The sequence below is a fragment of the Lycorma delicatula genome, chromosome 9 (genome assembly GCF_047948215.1).
Source record: "Lycorma delicatula isolate Av1 chromosome 9, ASM4794821v1, whole genome shotgun sequence".
Taxonomy (NCBI): domain Eukaryota; kingdom Metazoa; phylum Arthropoda; class Insecta; order Hemiptera; family Fulgoridae; genus Lycorma; species Lycorma delicatula.
This window is the reverse complement of record NC_134463.1, coordinates 25,677,504-25,693,400: the sequence shown is the minus strand read 5'-3', so window position 1 is coordinate 25,693,400 and position 15,897 is coordinate 25,677,504.

The following is a 15,897-nucleotide window of genomic DNA, read 5'->3' as shown; positions in this document are numbered from 1 at the left end:
GTCATCACAATTCATAAATTATAATTTAAGTGTTCATAGTAGTATACACAATTTTGGATTATTTTATTGTTAAGAGCTCGTAAATATACTAATGATGCCAAAAAATGTTAAGTAATGATTTACCATTAGTTAGTCAGTAGTAATACTAATAAAAAGTTACTGTTTTTAATATATTAAATTATGAAATTTTTGATTAAATAATAATTAATTGAATAAATACATTTAAAAGACGGATTTAAACATTTAAAAAAAAATTATGATTATGAAAAAATTTCAAACATGCTCAAACATAGTAAATAAGATGGCGATTTGGCGGGAAAGTAATAGCATTTAAAAACTAACAAGTTAATAATTTACAATTAACAAGTCTAATCCTGAAAAAAAAGTTTACAGTACTTTTAACTCGTTAAGATTATTTCCACAGTACACGATTAGTTTTTTCTAGTTCACTTTATAGTAAAACGATAACACACACGGACAAATTAGGAATTGTAAAATAAATGCTATTTTGACCGTTTACATCCCACCCAGCTAACCTAACAAAAACAGAGTGGAAAAAATTCTCTAGTTTTACCTGACATTGGAGCTAATTCTAATAAGTACATTATTATGTTCAAGATACATGATGGTAGAACTTAAAATATACAATACTTAATTACATAACTACATATTGAACCCCACAGAGATGTTACAAGCATCTGTATGCAGCCAATAAATAATATATTTTACATTAATTTACTTATCATACAAAACTTAACTAAAATAATTTATTCATTACATCTTTCTTAATATTCAAATTTCTCTATATTTCAAATATGTTTTCATTTAGTGTTATAACCCAATTTTCCCATTTATTTTTGATATTTTTTAAGCTTATGTTTTTGAGTTCAGGTGGTAACAAGTTGAAATAAAATTTTGACATATGTACAGGTTTTCTCATTATTGACTTAGGCAAAAGTATTACTCCTTTCACGTAATGAAAATGTTAACATGTTTATGTGCTAGTTCTTTATAATGTAATGTGATTGTTTTAATATGTACTTTTATATAAGTTATTGGGTAACTGAGCATCGCTATTTTTTTTTTGTTTTAAGAATATTGATATTGATAACCTTATCATGAACATGCTCAATAATTTTCATAGTTGTTTTATTTGCTCCACCCCATGCAATAATACCATACATAACCCATATGTATAACATAATACCATACATATACATATACATATACATATACATACCATACATATTATAATATCAACCCATACATAACCATGACAACATTTTTATCAGTAAGCAAGTTACTAAGCTTCTATAAAATGTAAATCATGTATTTGATTGTTTGCACAATACTATTTGATAATTCCAATGCAAGTGTTGAGCAATGATGCTCGTAATTTCTAAATACACAATTAGCTCAATTTTTTAAATAATTTTCCCTTCAATATAAAAATGAAATTCATTGGGTAATAATGTGATTTGAAAATGTTCTGCATATTAATATTTAATGATATCCTATTTACATTTAGGTAGTCTTTATATTCTTAAATAAATGTTGTACCATTCGCTTAGTTTCATCCCAATTGTTAGCTATATGTAACAAAGACTGTATCATCCCCATATGATATGATGGACATTCAATAATTAAAGAAAAATTGATGTAGAAAAAACTGTGTATTTTTACAAAATGGGACTTTTACTACTTCTCAACATAATCCCCACTAATATTAATTAATAATACACTTGTCCTAGCGATGAACTATTTTTTTTATGCCTGATTCAAAGAAGTTTTTTTCTTGCTGTTTGAGCCACTTTCCCACAAATTCTTTGACCTCCTTGTTCCTGAACTTTTTTCCACATAATGCCTCCTTGAGTGAACCAAACAAATGAAAATCCAAGGAAGCCAAATCTGGACTGTAGGGAGGATGTGGTAGTATCTTCCAAACCATTTTTTCAATGGTTTCTTGGGTCAGCTGGGAGGTATGAGGGCGAGCATTGTCATGTAGCAATATCATGCCTTTTCTTTGAGATCTGTGACATTTTTCTCTCATTGCTGGCTTTACTTTTTTCATCAGCATGTCGAGTAGTAGACACTGTTTATTGTACGCTGATTTTCCAAATAATTACAAAAGACGACACCTCGAACATCCCAAAAGATGGTCAACATAACTTTTCCCACTGATGCTTGCGTTCTGAATTTCTTTCAGATAGATTAGCTGGTGCGATTCCATTCCATACTTTGTCTTTTGGGCTCTGGTTCAAAACGGTTAACCCAAGTTTCATCACATGTTAAAATCTTGTTTAGAAAAGGTCACCTTTCCTTTCATAGCATTTTTTCAAGTTTGCACACACATTTGCACTGTGTTATTACATTAACTCTTTTGAGACCAACCTTGCACTTATTTTGCTGTACTTGAGCTTGTTACTGATAATGCTATGAACTGTATCAACACTTACTGCAACTTTTTTTGCTACATGTTCAACTGTAATACATCGGTCTTCATGAATAATGTCGTCAATGCAGGTTTCAAGTGAAGGAGTTGACACTTCAACTGGCCGACCAGGATGTTGCTCATCAGTCACTGAGGTTTGACAATTTTTGAACTGTTCTACCCACTTATAAAAATTTCCGCGACTCATACAAGTTTCACCATACTGTAAATCATTTGAGAAAAGATTTTAGCCACCTTCAGGAAGCAAAAAAACGGATCACTGAATGTTGTTCAACCAATGTGGAAACTTCAAGCGTATGTGCCATCATTAGATGCAATATTGAGGTTTAAAAAAAAACAATTTTTATCTGTCAGCTGTTCTCAGCTCATTCCAGTAATGCCAACCTAAAGTTATGAAAGTACAAAACTCCTCCTACAAACTATTTCATTTCTACATCAATTTGTCTCTTTAATTATTGAATGTCCCCAGTAATATATTCCGTATCTGAATAAACATTAGAATTAAGTTATATTAATATTACTGGGATCAGTTTCCTTTATAATTTGTAAATCTTGGGTACATAGTTTAACTCCATTGTACAAAAAAGCTTCTTCAGTGTTATTTATGATTTATTTACTAAACAATCATGTTAAAATAAAAGCGTGGAATTTATTTTGCTCAACAAGATTTTCAAGAAATCATTAGATGGTTGGAATTGATATTATCCTTTACATTTACCACTTAAGTGAAAAATAAAAAATTGTAATTAAAGTAATTTAATTTTTTGTTAATGTTAAATCATTTAAGTCAAATTTCTTTGACAATAAATAATTGTAATTTTAAACATCTAAAACCAAGAGAATAAGTTTCAAATTTTCTGATTAGTTTAGTTTTAACATGACTAATTTTTTCCTTAGATAAACAGTTTAAGTAATCTCCAAAAAGGGAATATACAAGGTACTTAGTTTATACTATAGTTAGGAAATGCAGTCTGCTTATCTAATATATATATTTTTTTTTCTCTGGCAAGCAAATCTAGAAACATAAACTAAAAAAATGTAAAAGGGGTAAAAATGATAAATTAAATTCAGTGGATAAAATTGTCACTGGAGGAGCCAGCAAAAAACTACCTACTAGTAAAGGTCAAGGGCACCATGACCTCATGGAGGCAAGAAGAAACAAGACACTGCCTAAAACATCATTTGAAGCAACAAACAAACCGAAAATCCTTTCAATAAATTCAGTCAGTTTTATTTATAAATAAAGATGTCTTGATGGTTTTGAAGCAGGTTCAAAAGATGTTAGCTCTGGCAAGGTTACAACCCCAACAAGTAGACCTTTTTATACAATCTTGGAAAATAAGAGTAAGAAAAGATTACAGGAAATATTCTAACTGAAGACGATGAAATCACTAATGATTTACAAAATAAAAATATGATTTTTGTAAACTAGGACAATATTGCAATTAATTATTGATCACAAACATTTTTTTTATAAAATAGTTTAATTTATCAAAAAAAGTAATAGTTATAAAAAATAATTGAATGTTTCTATTATAAAAATAGGTTGTTAATCCTTGGAATCTATTTCTTTGCTGGTGATTATCCTTTTTCATAGCTTTCTCTTGTATGTTTTTAATCTCTCTACATGTTATTTTATTCACCTAGCTCCTTATTCCCTTTTTTGTTAATCTTTCCATTATCAAGCTATGTTTGGTCATTTGGATCTTAAGAAAAATTTCACAGCAGATTAAATATCTGGCCTACATATTTAGTTTCAATATGAAGCTAACTGAACATAAGAATTTCTCTTTTAGAATACCAGCAGCATTCTTGTTAACTCTTGAATTATGACCATGCAAAATGCAGGAATAACTCCTATGTTGTGGATCTGGGACAATTGGATGTAAGTCTTAATGTGGGTATCTACTGACTCCTAATAAAATACCATTTTCTGAAACCATTTTACATTCTGGCAAAGAGCTTATTGTTTTACAAAATCTTTGCCACTATGTCTAATTTGTATATTAGTAATAAATAATAAGTAAAACTAACATCAGAACCCACCCGACCATTTAGTTTATTGATATGGTTCCCGTTTCTGTTGACATGCAGGCTTATGTTATGTTGGTAGATCTATTTTTGTTAATTAGCCATCAATACAATCATAAATCATTGATATTACCCCAAAGCAAAAAAATTGTTTGAAAATTCTTTCAATATTACCCACACTTAACATAAACAAAAACATATGGTCAAGACTGCACTAACCACACTTTGCAGTGGTCTACATACATTAGCTTTATTTATGCCATTCATGTTCTCTATTAGGTGATATTGAGTTCCTGTTCCAAACCAATGAAGCTGTACTTTTTCTGTTAAAGCATAATTTCTGTTAGTTTCTTGGCATAGATAAGGGCCTAAAAGATTAACACAGACTTTTCAGCACTTAACCTACATCTTTCATTAAATGCATGTGGTACTTCCATAAAAGCATAATCTGTTGCTTAAAAATTCTATATATTATCTCTTCATCTTCACTTGACCACAGTTTGAATAACAAAAAAAAAATCAAGGTTCCAGAGTACTCAAAATTAACCAGAATATTGCGTACTAGTGAACTGTAAAGTGGATTAATGGGTCAACATTGGTTGGAAAATTTCATCTAGTCACAATCCTAGGTTATTAGTATAGAAATTTCAGTAACAAAACCACAAAAATATTAACCGGTAGTGATTCCTAAAACAGTTTTTAGTATTTTATTAGTTATTGAGAAACACTGCCCAATAAAACTTGACTAGCACTATTAGTGTAGCGACTAAATTGTTTCAGAAATAGATCCCAGGAATAGTTAGATGGATAAGTCCACATTTAATAAACAGAATTACCCAACATTTGGTAGGAAGAACCTTGCATAACTATGGTAAACTGATAATTAAATACAAAATTAATAAAAATTTAGAAGTGGTAATATAATCAATAAAGATTATAATTATTTAAAAATAGTAATTTAACATATTAAGGTAATAAACACAATAATCTTTGGAGGCATTTATTGGAAAATAATTGCACATATATTCAAGAATATAGAAAAAATGAGGTTCCAAAATAATTCATGTGTTTTAATTATCACAATTAAAAATGCATCAACAAAATATTTTTTTTATGCGAAAGGAAGTCTTTAAATTTAATTTAAAATAAATTAAAAAAAAATATTATGATAACATCTTGCTTTCAAATTATATGGAAACTTATCTTTGGCAGGATCGTTGTTGCTTATTATAATCAATTCTTTCTTTCTGGAGATAATGACAGTATTTGGAAGAGTATTTAAATTAAGTTATGTGTATTAATTTAATAAACTCTTTTTGTGTATTAAATTTAGTGTGTTTTGTAATTTCACACTTTTCATTTACATTGAGAATCTTGTTCTTTCTAGACTCTGTGGGTAAAATTTTATCTGTGGAGGTAATTGATGTAACTGTCATGTATAGTGGTGTACAAATTAATCTGAACATAGATGCTATTCAATAAAAAGTAACTTTATTTAGAAAAAATCATACCTGTACAATTTGTGAATATCTAGAAATTAATATGTCCTTTATTCTTAATCACTTCATGTATACAATCTGGCATCAATTCAACAAGTGTGCTACATATTTTTTTGATCTCTTCATCATGAAATCATATGGATATTATTGCTTTAATGAGGTCAATTTTTGTGGTAAAATTTTTTTGTAATTGTTGAGAGTTGTTTTTTGACTATTGCACAAAGATTTTCAACTGTGTTTAAGTTGCTTGTCCACAGGAGCACTTAACTATAACAACTACACTTTTGGGAGTATGCCATGGTGTCAAATCTTGTTGGAACACTTCATAACCTTGTGGGAATTTGGTTTGAAGTAATATCACAATCTTTTCCTTTAAAATCTTGAGGTATCTATCACTTTTCAACATACTAAGTACTGCAAGTAATGAACAAGGGCCTTCAAATGTGATTCAACTCCAGAACATTTTTTTCTGGGGATGTTTAACTGATTGTTGGATATGATCCAGTGATGCATTTTCATCTGATGCTTTTCTAACATATAGAACCTTTTGTGTATTCATATAAACAAAGAATGAACATAAAAATGTGACTTGTCAGAAAACAAAACAACATTTTTCCAGTTTTATTTTGTTCAGTTAGCATGTGATTTGGTCCACAAGAATCTTTTTTTGCACATTACATCTTTTTTAGCTGGCTGATGAGCTTTTTGTCAAGCTGCAAGACGTTGGTGTCTAACAGTTGCCACATGTAAATCTGTTCCACTGGCTGTAAATCTATATTAAAGTCCAAAACAGATAATTTTGGATTAAGTTTACTTTTTCTCAATGATAACCAATCATGTGTTGGAGTAGCTTTTCTTTTATAGTCATGTTTGTCTTTCCTTTGAGATGAAAAGGAATCAGTTTATTTAAATTATTTTAAAATAGCATTCACTGTCGTTAGTTTAACATCACTAAGATGCTATTTGTCATATTATATTAGTATGCTCAGAAAAAGAAACAATTTTAAAATGTTTTGTTGTTATGTCCATTATAATAGGTATATTCAAGACAAACAGAAAAAAAAATTATTTTACAAAAAAACAAACTTTCACAAAACATGAAAACTTATAAATAACCAAAGAATAATAACTTCACATTGCATAGACAACTTAAATTATGGGTGTGGTCAAACAATGAAGCCACAAAATAGAAATAAACAAAAAATTCCTCGTGTTCAGATTGCCCAGATTAATTTGTTTATTTCTGTATGTATAAAAAAATTGTATTTTTACATATACATATATATTTACAGAGTGATCAACTAAAAATGGTCACCATTGGAATCTCAAAAACTATAAGTTTTATGAGGAACTTTAAATCGGGAATCTTCTCTAAATTTTTCCCTACGTTAAAAAAACAGTAATACCATTTTTTAAATCTTTTCCCTTTTTTCAATATGGAGGCCAACTTCATTATTTCAAATGAAAACCTCATGTTTTTATTGCATTGTAGGGTAGAAAATAGTATTTTAAGATATTTTTACTCTTAAGAATTTTTCTCTAAGCCAATATTGCTACAGGCTGACAATTGTAAACTTACAAAAACAATAAATACAATTTTAATTCTAAATAAATCAGCTATTTTATGCATTGTTCAAACATTTTGTACAACATACATCACAACATATTGTCAGCTGTTAATGATATTTTTAGGAGAGTGACATGCTTTCTTGAACACAGTTTTATGGATCCATTAAAAGAAAGTTGTATAAAACTACCCTATTGAATACTATAGAAGAATTGTGCACATGACTTCTAAATAGGATTGAGAGAAACTGTCAGACACCTGGCATCTTTGAAGGAATCTGGCAGTCAATGAAAAAAGGCCTGGATGTCAATCTGAACCACTATAGTAATTTTATTTTATTAATGTTCTGGTACAAAGATTTATTGTTGTATAAAAAAAAAAAAAACAGTTTGTTTAAAAACCAGTCTATTCATTAAACAAAAAACTTATAATTATTTTTCAGTATTAATATTGTTTATTATTACAGAATTTTCATTATTTCAATAATATATTATTTTATTGTAATATTTTCAGTATTATTATAATCTATTACATGATAATATCAATAAAATTATTCCACTTTAGATCATGTCGAGTTATTGAATTTTATCTGGGAGCAAAAGAAAACCGATTTTATAATCTAGAGTGAATCACTTACAGAATTTTTCTCATAACTGTTATTTTTGAATGGATTTGAATACACAAGATGTCATTTTCTTTGTCACAAAACACTTATGACATTTAAATAAAACAGGAATTGCAAAGATATTAACAATTTAAAAAAAATACATGGCCGCTATTTTGAAATGGATGAGATCAGGTTCATTATTTCTATACAAGTAAACCTCTAGATACCTAGTAGTGTACAAAATTTTCAGCTCTAAACGATAACCATTTCTGAAAAATAAATTTTTATGTTTAAAATAAAAAATGACAGCCAGCTGGTAAACGAAGCGTTTCCAGACATATGTTGATATATATTTTTTTCTTTATTTCGATGTGGGAAATCATCCCCTGAATTCTTGAAATGGTTTCTATTAACCCTCTGTGTGTGTATATATACATAAATATATTACATTATGAGTACAGTATATACAGTATAACATAATCAGTATGTATACGAGGTGCGACAATAAAGTAATAAGACTGATTTTTCTTTGCAAGATGTGGCAACCCTGCAGCTTGCGTAGGCACACCATCTTTGACCTTGGTCAAAATAAGCTACTTCTAGTCCAAGCGGCACATTGATGCAACTGCTCAGTCGTGAGTTGTGCTGTAATAAGTGAACACGTGTTTGTGTCCCTCGTCACAGCTTTTTGGACATCTTGTGTTGTTTGAAAATGGTCTCCCTTGACCGCCATTTTGACTCTTGGAAATAGAAGAAAGTCGCACGGAGTGATATCTGGTGAATAAGGTGGCTGTGGTAGTACTGAAATTTGTTTTGAGGTTAAAATTGCTGTACTGACAGAGCAGTATGGGATGGCGCATTATCGTGATGCAGAATCCAATTATCAGCAATGTTGGCACAGACACGAAGAACTCGTTTACGAACTCTTTCTAAAATTTCTTTGTAGAAATATTGGTTAACTCTTTCTAAAATTTCTTTGTAAAAATATTGGTAAAATTGGTTTGTCCAGGAGGCACCCACTCGTTATGAACAATTCCCTTAGAATCAAAGAAGCACACAAGCATGCATTTCACTTTTGACTTTGACATGCGAGATTTTTGGTCTGGGTGATCCCTTTGAGCACCATTGCGAACTTTGGCGTTTTGTCTCTGGATCGTATTGAAAAACCAACCTTCATCACCAGTGATAACACGGCTCAACAAATCTGGATTGATTTCCGTTTGCTCTAACAGATCGGTTGCCACATTTTTCCGTGTTTCTCGCTGTTGTTTTGTGAGATTTTTGGGAACCATTTTTGCACAAATCTTTCTCGTACCAAGATCTTCAGTTAATATTAGACGAACTGTTTCTCGATTGATGTTGAGTTCTTCTGCAATCATTTTCACGAATAATCTTCGATCAGATCGTACGATTTCACGGACCCTGGTCAAGTTGACATCTGTTCGTGAGGTTGATGGTCGTCCACTGCGGTCTTCATCTTCAACATTCATTCTGCCTTCACTAAAAATTTTATGCCACCGAAAAACTTGAGCTCTTGACATAACCTCCTCTCCAAAAGCCTTCTGAAGCTTACCATAAGTAGCCGTCGCGTTTTCACCCAATTTAACGCAAAAAGAAATGGCATACCGTTCCGCAATATTTTGCGGTTTCATTTCTGTGACTAGATACACAAACACGTGTTCACTTATTACAGCACAACTCACGACTGAGCAGTTGCGTCAATGTGCCGCTTGGACTAGAAGTAGCTTAGACCAAGGTCAAAGATGGTGTGCCTACGCAAGCTGCAAGGTTGCCACATCTTGCAAAGAAAAATCAGTCTCATTACTTTATTGTTGCACCTCGTATACTGGGTGACCATTTGAAAAGTTACATTTATTATTCAACAGCTATCAGTCTCATTGTATTTATGTTTGCAGGCATGTATACCATTCCTGGGGAGAACTTTTTTAGAATATTTTCAAAGGGGTGGAACCCACCCTCACCGCTACACCTACCCAAACTCAAAAATCTTAAATGGCAATAGTAACATTTAATTACATTAATTGATAAAAAAATAGAAAAAATATAGAATTTTGGTGATAAGAAAATTAAAATCCGACCACCCCTTCACTTGGTTGGTGTGAAAAACCATTTGGGGTAGTACTTTTTTTTGAATTTCAGTCCAACAAAATCAGCTATAAAATTACCTGATATTACTTTTTAAACCATTTGAAATAATCATAATCTGTAGATTAAAACTGTGAAAACCAATTTTTAAATTACCAACACAAAATTTTGCCCTTAAATGTTTTCTAAATTTTTAAGGGTTGAAAACTTTTTTTTTTTTAAATGAGACGATGTAGCTTGTAGCACCTCATTGGAAGGCCTTTTGAATGACAAGTAATTTGGTACAAATAAAATAAAAATTGGTTCACTGGTACTGAAGTTATAGTTTAAAATGTGTTTTTTTTTTAAAGTTATGTTGGGATACAGTGTTACTGACTCAAAGCCATTAGGTCTGAAATCGTCCGTTCTTGTTAAAAACATGGGTTTTAGGTTTCTCCAGCATTTAAAAAATGTACCAGTAAACACAGCATTATAACATCAGTTAAACACATGAAAAACCAATAATAAGGTACCTACTTCTTTGCTGGCAACATTTTTAAAAATTGATTACCTTGTTATAACATGTTATAATTTTCTGCCAATTATTGAGATCCTAGTTTCTATGGTAAATTTTTGCAAATTGTTTTCTTTCATATTATATATAATTAGTGGCATAAAGTATTTATTGTATTTTTTTCATCATGTTTTATTTAAATTGTGATCTTTAGTTAAAATTGGCATTTGGTTCGCATTATTGTTCCACCATTTGGCCTTTCATTTTTTGTCTTAGTAAATTTGTCTCACTAAATTACTTTCAATCTGGAAGAAAGTGCTGAACTAATTTTTACATACGAAGAACAAAATAAATGTGCTAGAAAAACTGCCCAAGCATTTAATGAACGGCATCCAAATCAAAATGTTTCACACTTTTTCATGTAAAACTTGAAACGTGCAGGGCAAAAGGTTTTAGACGAATTAACTTCGATTGAAGTCTTGGGAAACATAGTAGCAAATCCTCAGAGCTCAATTTGTAAAATATCCTGTAAAACTGGGATTTCTTATGGTTCTGTTTTCACTACATTAAAACTGAATAAATTTGTTCTGTACAAAATTCAATTGCATCAAGAACTGAATGAGGATAATGCTGAAAGAAGGATTGAATTTGTGAAGAAATGATTCCATTAACAATTGCCATTCCACTGTTTATGAAAAAATAGTTTTTCTGATGAATTCACCTTCTTTCTAAATGAAAGAAGGTGAATTCATTTTACTGGAGCGATGTAAATACTCAAGCTTTCAATGTTTGAAACATGCAGCATCCTGAAAAAATAAATGTTTGGGCCAGGATTTATGGTGATAACATAATCAGTCCAGTATTTATCGATGGAAATTTGACAGGTGAAAATTATTTGCAGTTACAGGATGAAGTTATTCACCCACTAATAGTCCATGCCTTAGATGACAATGGAAACATATTACTTAACAAAGACATGCTTCACTTTCAGCAAGATGGAGCACTTGCTCACTGTTTACTTCCAGTTCAATAATGGTTGGACCGAACGTTTCCTGGACATTGGATAGATAGAAGAGTTACAGTTGAGTGGTCAGCAAGATCTGCTGATCTTACACCACTGGACTTTTTTTGTGGGGTCATTTAAAATCGATTTATAAAGAGGTTCGTGCTAACATACAAGAGTTGAAAAATAAAATTGTAAGAGCAAGTAGGGATCTAACTAAAGCAATTTTAATAAAAGTAAGATGTAAATTTCAACAAAGACTTTATTTTTGTTTACAAGAAAACGGGTATCATTTTGAACAAATGATTAAAAAATTGATACTTTTATTTTATTGAGGTAAAAAAATGTGTTAATTACTTAATCATACGTTAATCTGGTAATAAATTTTTCAACATGTTACCAGCAAAGAAATAGGTACCGTTTGAACAACAGTTTCAGCCGTGGAGCAATTTGTTGGTTGTGTAAACTGTATACATTAAGTAACACCGAATAACTGATTATTAATAATCACTCCCTTTATTTACTTTCAAAATTTACACTTCAGTAATTAAACATTGCAGTGAGTTATAATGATTTATGTTTTTAGTTAAGTTCACATTTTAAATATGTCTAGCAAGAATAATAAAAATTTAGTGATGTTGATAATACATCTTAAGGGAAAGTAAATTCATATAATTAATTATAACAATAATTAAGATAAGCTGGTTCATTAACAAATATGAAGAAAGAAGAAGATGACAGAAGATTTTTACATTAACCAAGTGGACAAAGAAAACAAATGAATCTAATACCCTTAATATTGGTTTTTTGTATGCTTAACTGATGTTATATTGCTGAGTTTAGTGGTATATTTTTAAAATGCTGGAGAAACCTAAAACCCATATTTTTAACAAGAACGGATGATTTCAGACCTAATGTTTTGGGTCGGTAACACTGTATCCCAACACAACCTATAAAAAAAAAAAAAACATATTTTTAATCATACTTTCAATACCGGTGAATCAATTTTTGTTTTATTTGTTCCAAATTACTTGTCATTCAAAAGTTCAAAAGGCCTTCCAATGAGGTGTCACAGCTTACATTGTCTCATTAAAAAAAAAGGTTTTCAACCCTTGAACATTTAAGGATGAAATTTTGTGTTGGTAATTTAAAAAATAATTTTCACATTTTAATCCACAGATTATGAGTATAATTATTTCAAATGGTTTAATAAGTAATATAATATAATTTTGTAGCTACTTTTGTTGGACTGAAATTTAAAAAAGTACTACCACAAATTGTTTTTTATACCTATCAAGCAAAGGAGTGGGTGGATTTTAATTTTCTTTTTATAAAAATTCAATATTTTTTTCGGGTTGTCAATTAATGTAATAAAATGTTACTATTGCTATTTAAGATTTTTCAGTTGGAGTAGGTGTAGCAAAGAGAGTGGGTTCCACCTCTGAAAATAATTTTAAAAAGGTTCCTCCTGAGAATGGTTTACATGCCTGCAAATAGAAATACAATGGGATTGATAGCTGTTGAATAATAAATAAGGTAACTTAACGAATGATCACCCGGTATATTGTCACATGCATGCCAAGCTTCATATCGATGAACTCAACACTTGTAGCTCAGATGTCAGCGGGAGTACAGTATACATATGCACCTGCAGAAGTGTCACTCCCACTAAGTAGCTGACCATGTAGTTTTCCCACAACAGCGGCGCTGCGGCCCCACCACTCTCAGCTCCAGTAAAAGAGCGAATTTTCAATTCGTCATCAACCACTGCTTGGAGAAGAAGCAGAAGGAGAGCAAGAAAGAAGAAGTTTCCTGGCCGGCTGAACGTGGGACCTCCCGACGAATGCCAACATCACCGCCCGAGCAGCGGTTTGGTCGGTCCGCCGAGTTTGCCACTGGGCGCGGACGCTACCTTCCCGTTCCAGCTCGCCGGGATTCAATCATCCTGACCGGCGGGCCCAGCAATAGGAGCCGGACCAGCTTGGGATTGCTTCAACCGCGCCGGCGGAAAACGACCGACGCCTACACTGCGGGACTCTGGGAGCCACCTGCCGCCGAGGGAAAAAGTTCGATACGATTCCAATGGACGGCCGCAACTTCCCGACTACAATCGAGCCGACATCGCCGAGAACCAGTTTCCAGACCTAATAGCCCTTCTGAGAGCTACCTCACAAAATACACAAACAGCTCTTTTAAGGGCTTACATAAGGTTTTAAATTGTCACGTGTCGTCGAAGCCATACGGCGACAACAGCCCTTTTCAGGTCTACCACTTGGTTTTAAAGTACTACGTGCCATCGAAGCTATTCGGCGACGAGTGGTAAAGATCGTCTGGAAGAGAAGGCTGGACCTAACCACGCCTCTGTCGACCTCATGTTAACCGACAGACTTAACACGCAAGGCGCCCAACAACATTAACTGCCTGTTTGCGGGCATTCGTGCAGGATTTCCACCGTTGATAATGGCAACCTTCGGCGGCCTGCCACATGAGGACCCAGAACAGTTCCTCGCTCGTCTACAAGAACCGAGATTGACTACTGAGCAATGGGCCGAGTACGCCGAAGGGTAGTTGAAAGGAGAGGCTCATTTCCATAGGTACTGGTCAATAAAGAAGTCGCAGCAGGGAAACAAGGGGGTCCCAGCTGTGGAGCCAATCGGGGCCCTCTATCAACTAGGCTCGGACATACCTAGAATCACCGTCGAAATAGCAGGACGACTCAGGAAGGCAGCCATAGATTCTGCGGCCAACTTCAGCTTTGGGAGAGTCGAGCTGTTATCGTGGCAGCCAATTCCAACATAGACATAAAGATATATCTAGCATTGAATTCTACTTCCTGCCATACCACGGGAGTGATGCAAATAGAGCTTCTTGGAAGCGACACGAAAATTCTCACAACGCTTCTCCTAGTCCCGGAACTTCGGGAAGAAATCATCTTAGGACACGACTGGCTGAAGGAGCAACAAGCCGTGTTGGACACAGTTGGCTGCCTCCATCTGGGCAGGAGAACCCGCAAAACAGTTTTTTGGCACGATTGACCCGAACCTACAGCATTGAAACTGGACTGGTCTGCAGTGAAAAGTACAGCACCCCTGGGGTAGACAATATTGGAGATGGTATTGAAGCGGCACCAGGGATTATTTTCCAGCACTCCCTTGCAATCAACTTGGTCAACAGTACACGAGATCCGACTTCGGTAAGGAAGACGGCCGTTTCGCTTAGTGATATACTGATACAGCGAAGAAAAAACGGATTGTAAGAGAACAAGTGGAAGAGATGCTGAGGCAGGAGATGATAGAGCCGTCGATATCGCCCTACAACTCTCCAGTAGTCATTGTTAATAAGGACTCTCACCAAGTTTTTGTGTAGACTTCCGACGCCTGAATGACATCACAGAGGATGTGGAGTCGCCATCGCCAGTAATCTATGAAACTATTAAGGAGGACCTGGAAGCGCCCGCGCCTTCTCGGCAATCTACCTTAAGAGTAACTATTAGCAGATACCCCTGGAGGAATCAGCCAAACGGTTTATAGCCTTTTCAGTTGCAGATGTCGGCCGTTACCAGTTCCAAGTCATACCTTTTGGCTTGAAAACTGCACCTAGCACATTCCAACATCAAATGCAGGACGTTCTCACTGGCCTCCTCCACAGTGCTGCCAGGTCTATCTGCACGATATCAATGTTTACAGCAATAGCTGGGAAGAACACTTACGCCACCTAGACTTGGTTCTGGAACGCCTACAACTTCACCACGTGACGAGCTCTTTGGAGAAATGCTAATTTGACTGAGACGAGGTGTCATTTTTGGGCCATGAAATCAAACCCACGAGTAACACTTCGTAGCAGCAACACCTACGGGCCATCATCGGACACAAGACTCCGGCGTCAAGAAAAGAGTTGCAGAAATTCCTTGGCACCTGTAACTGGCTGCGAGCATATATCTCAAGATTCTCGGAGCTTTCCGCGCCACTGACTGGCTTGCTGCAGGGGAAACACTGGAAATGGACAAACACTGCACTGCAAGCCTTTGAAGCTGTTCGGCAGGCCTTCACCAGACCGTTAACGTTATCTTGTCGGGATCCAGAGCTCTCTAGTTTTGCAAACCCAAGGCAGCTAGCAAGGACTGGGAGCCATGTTTTACC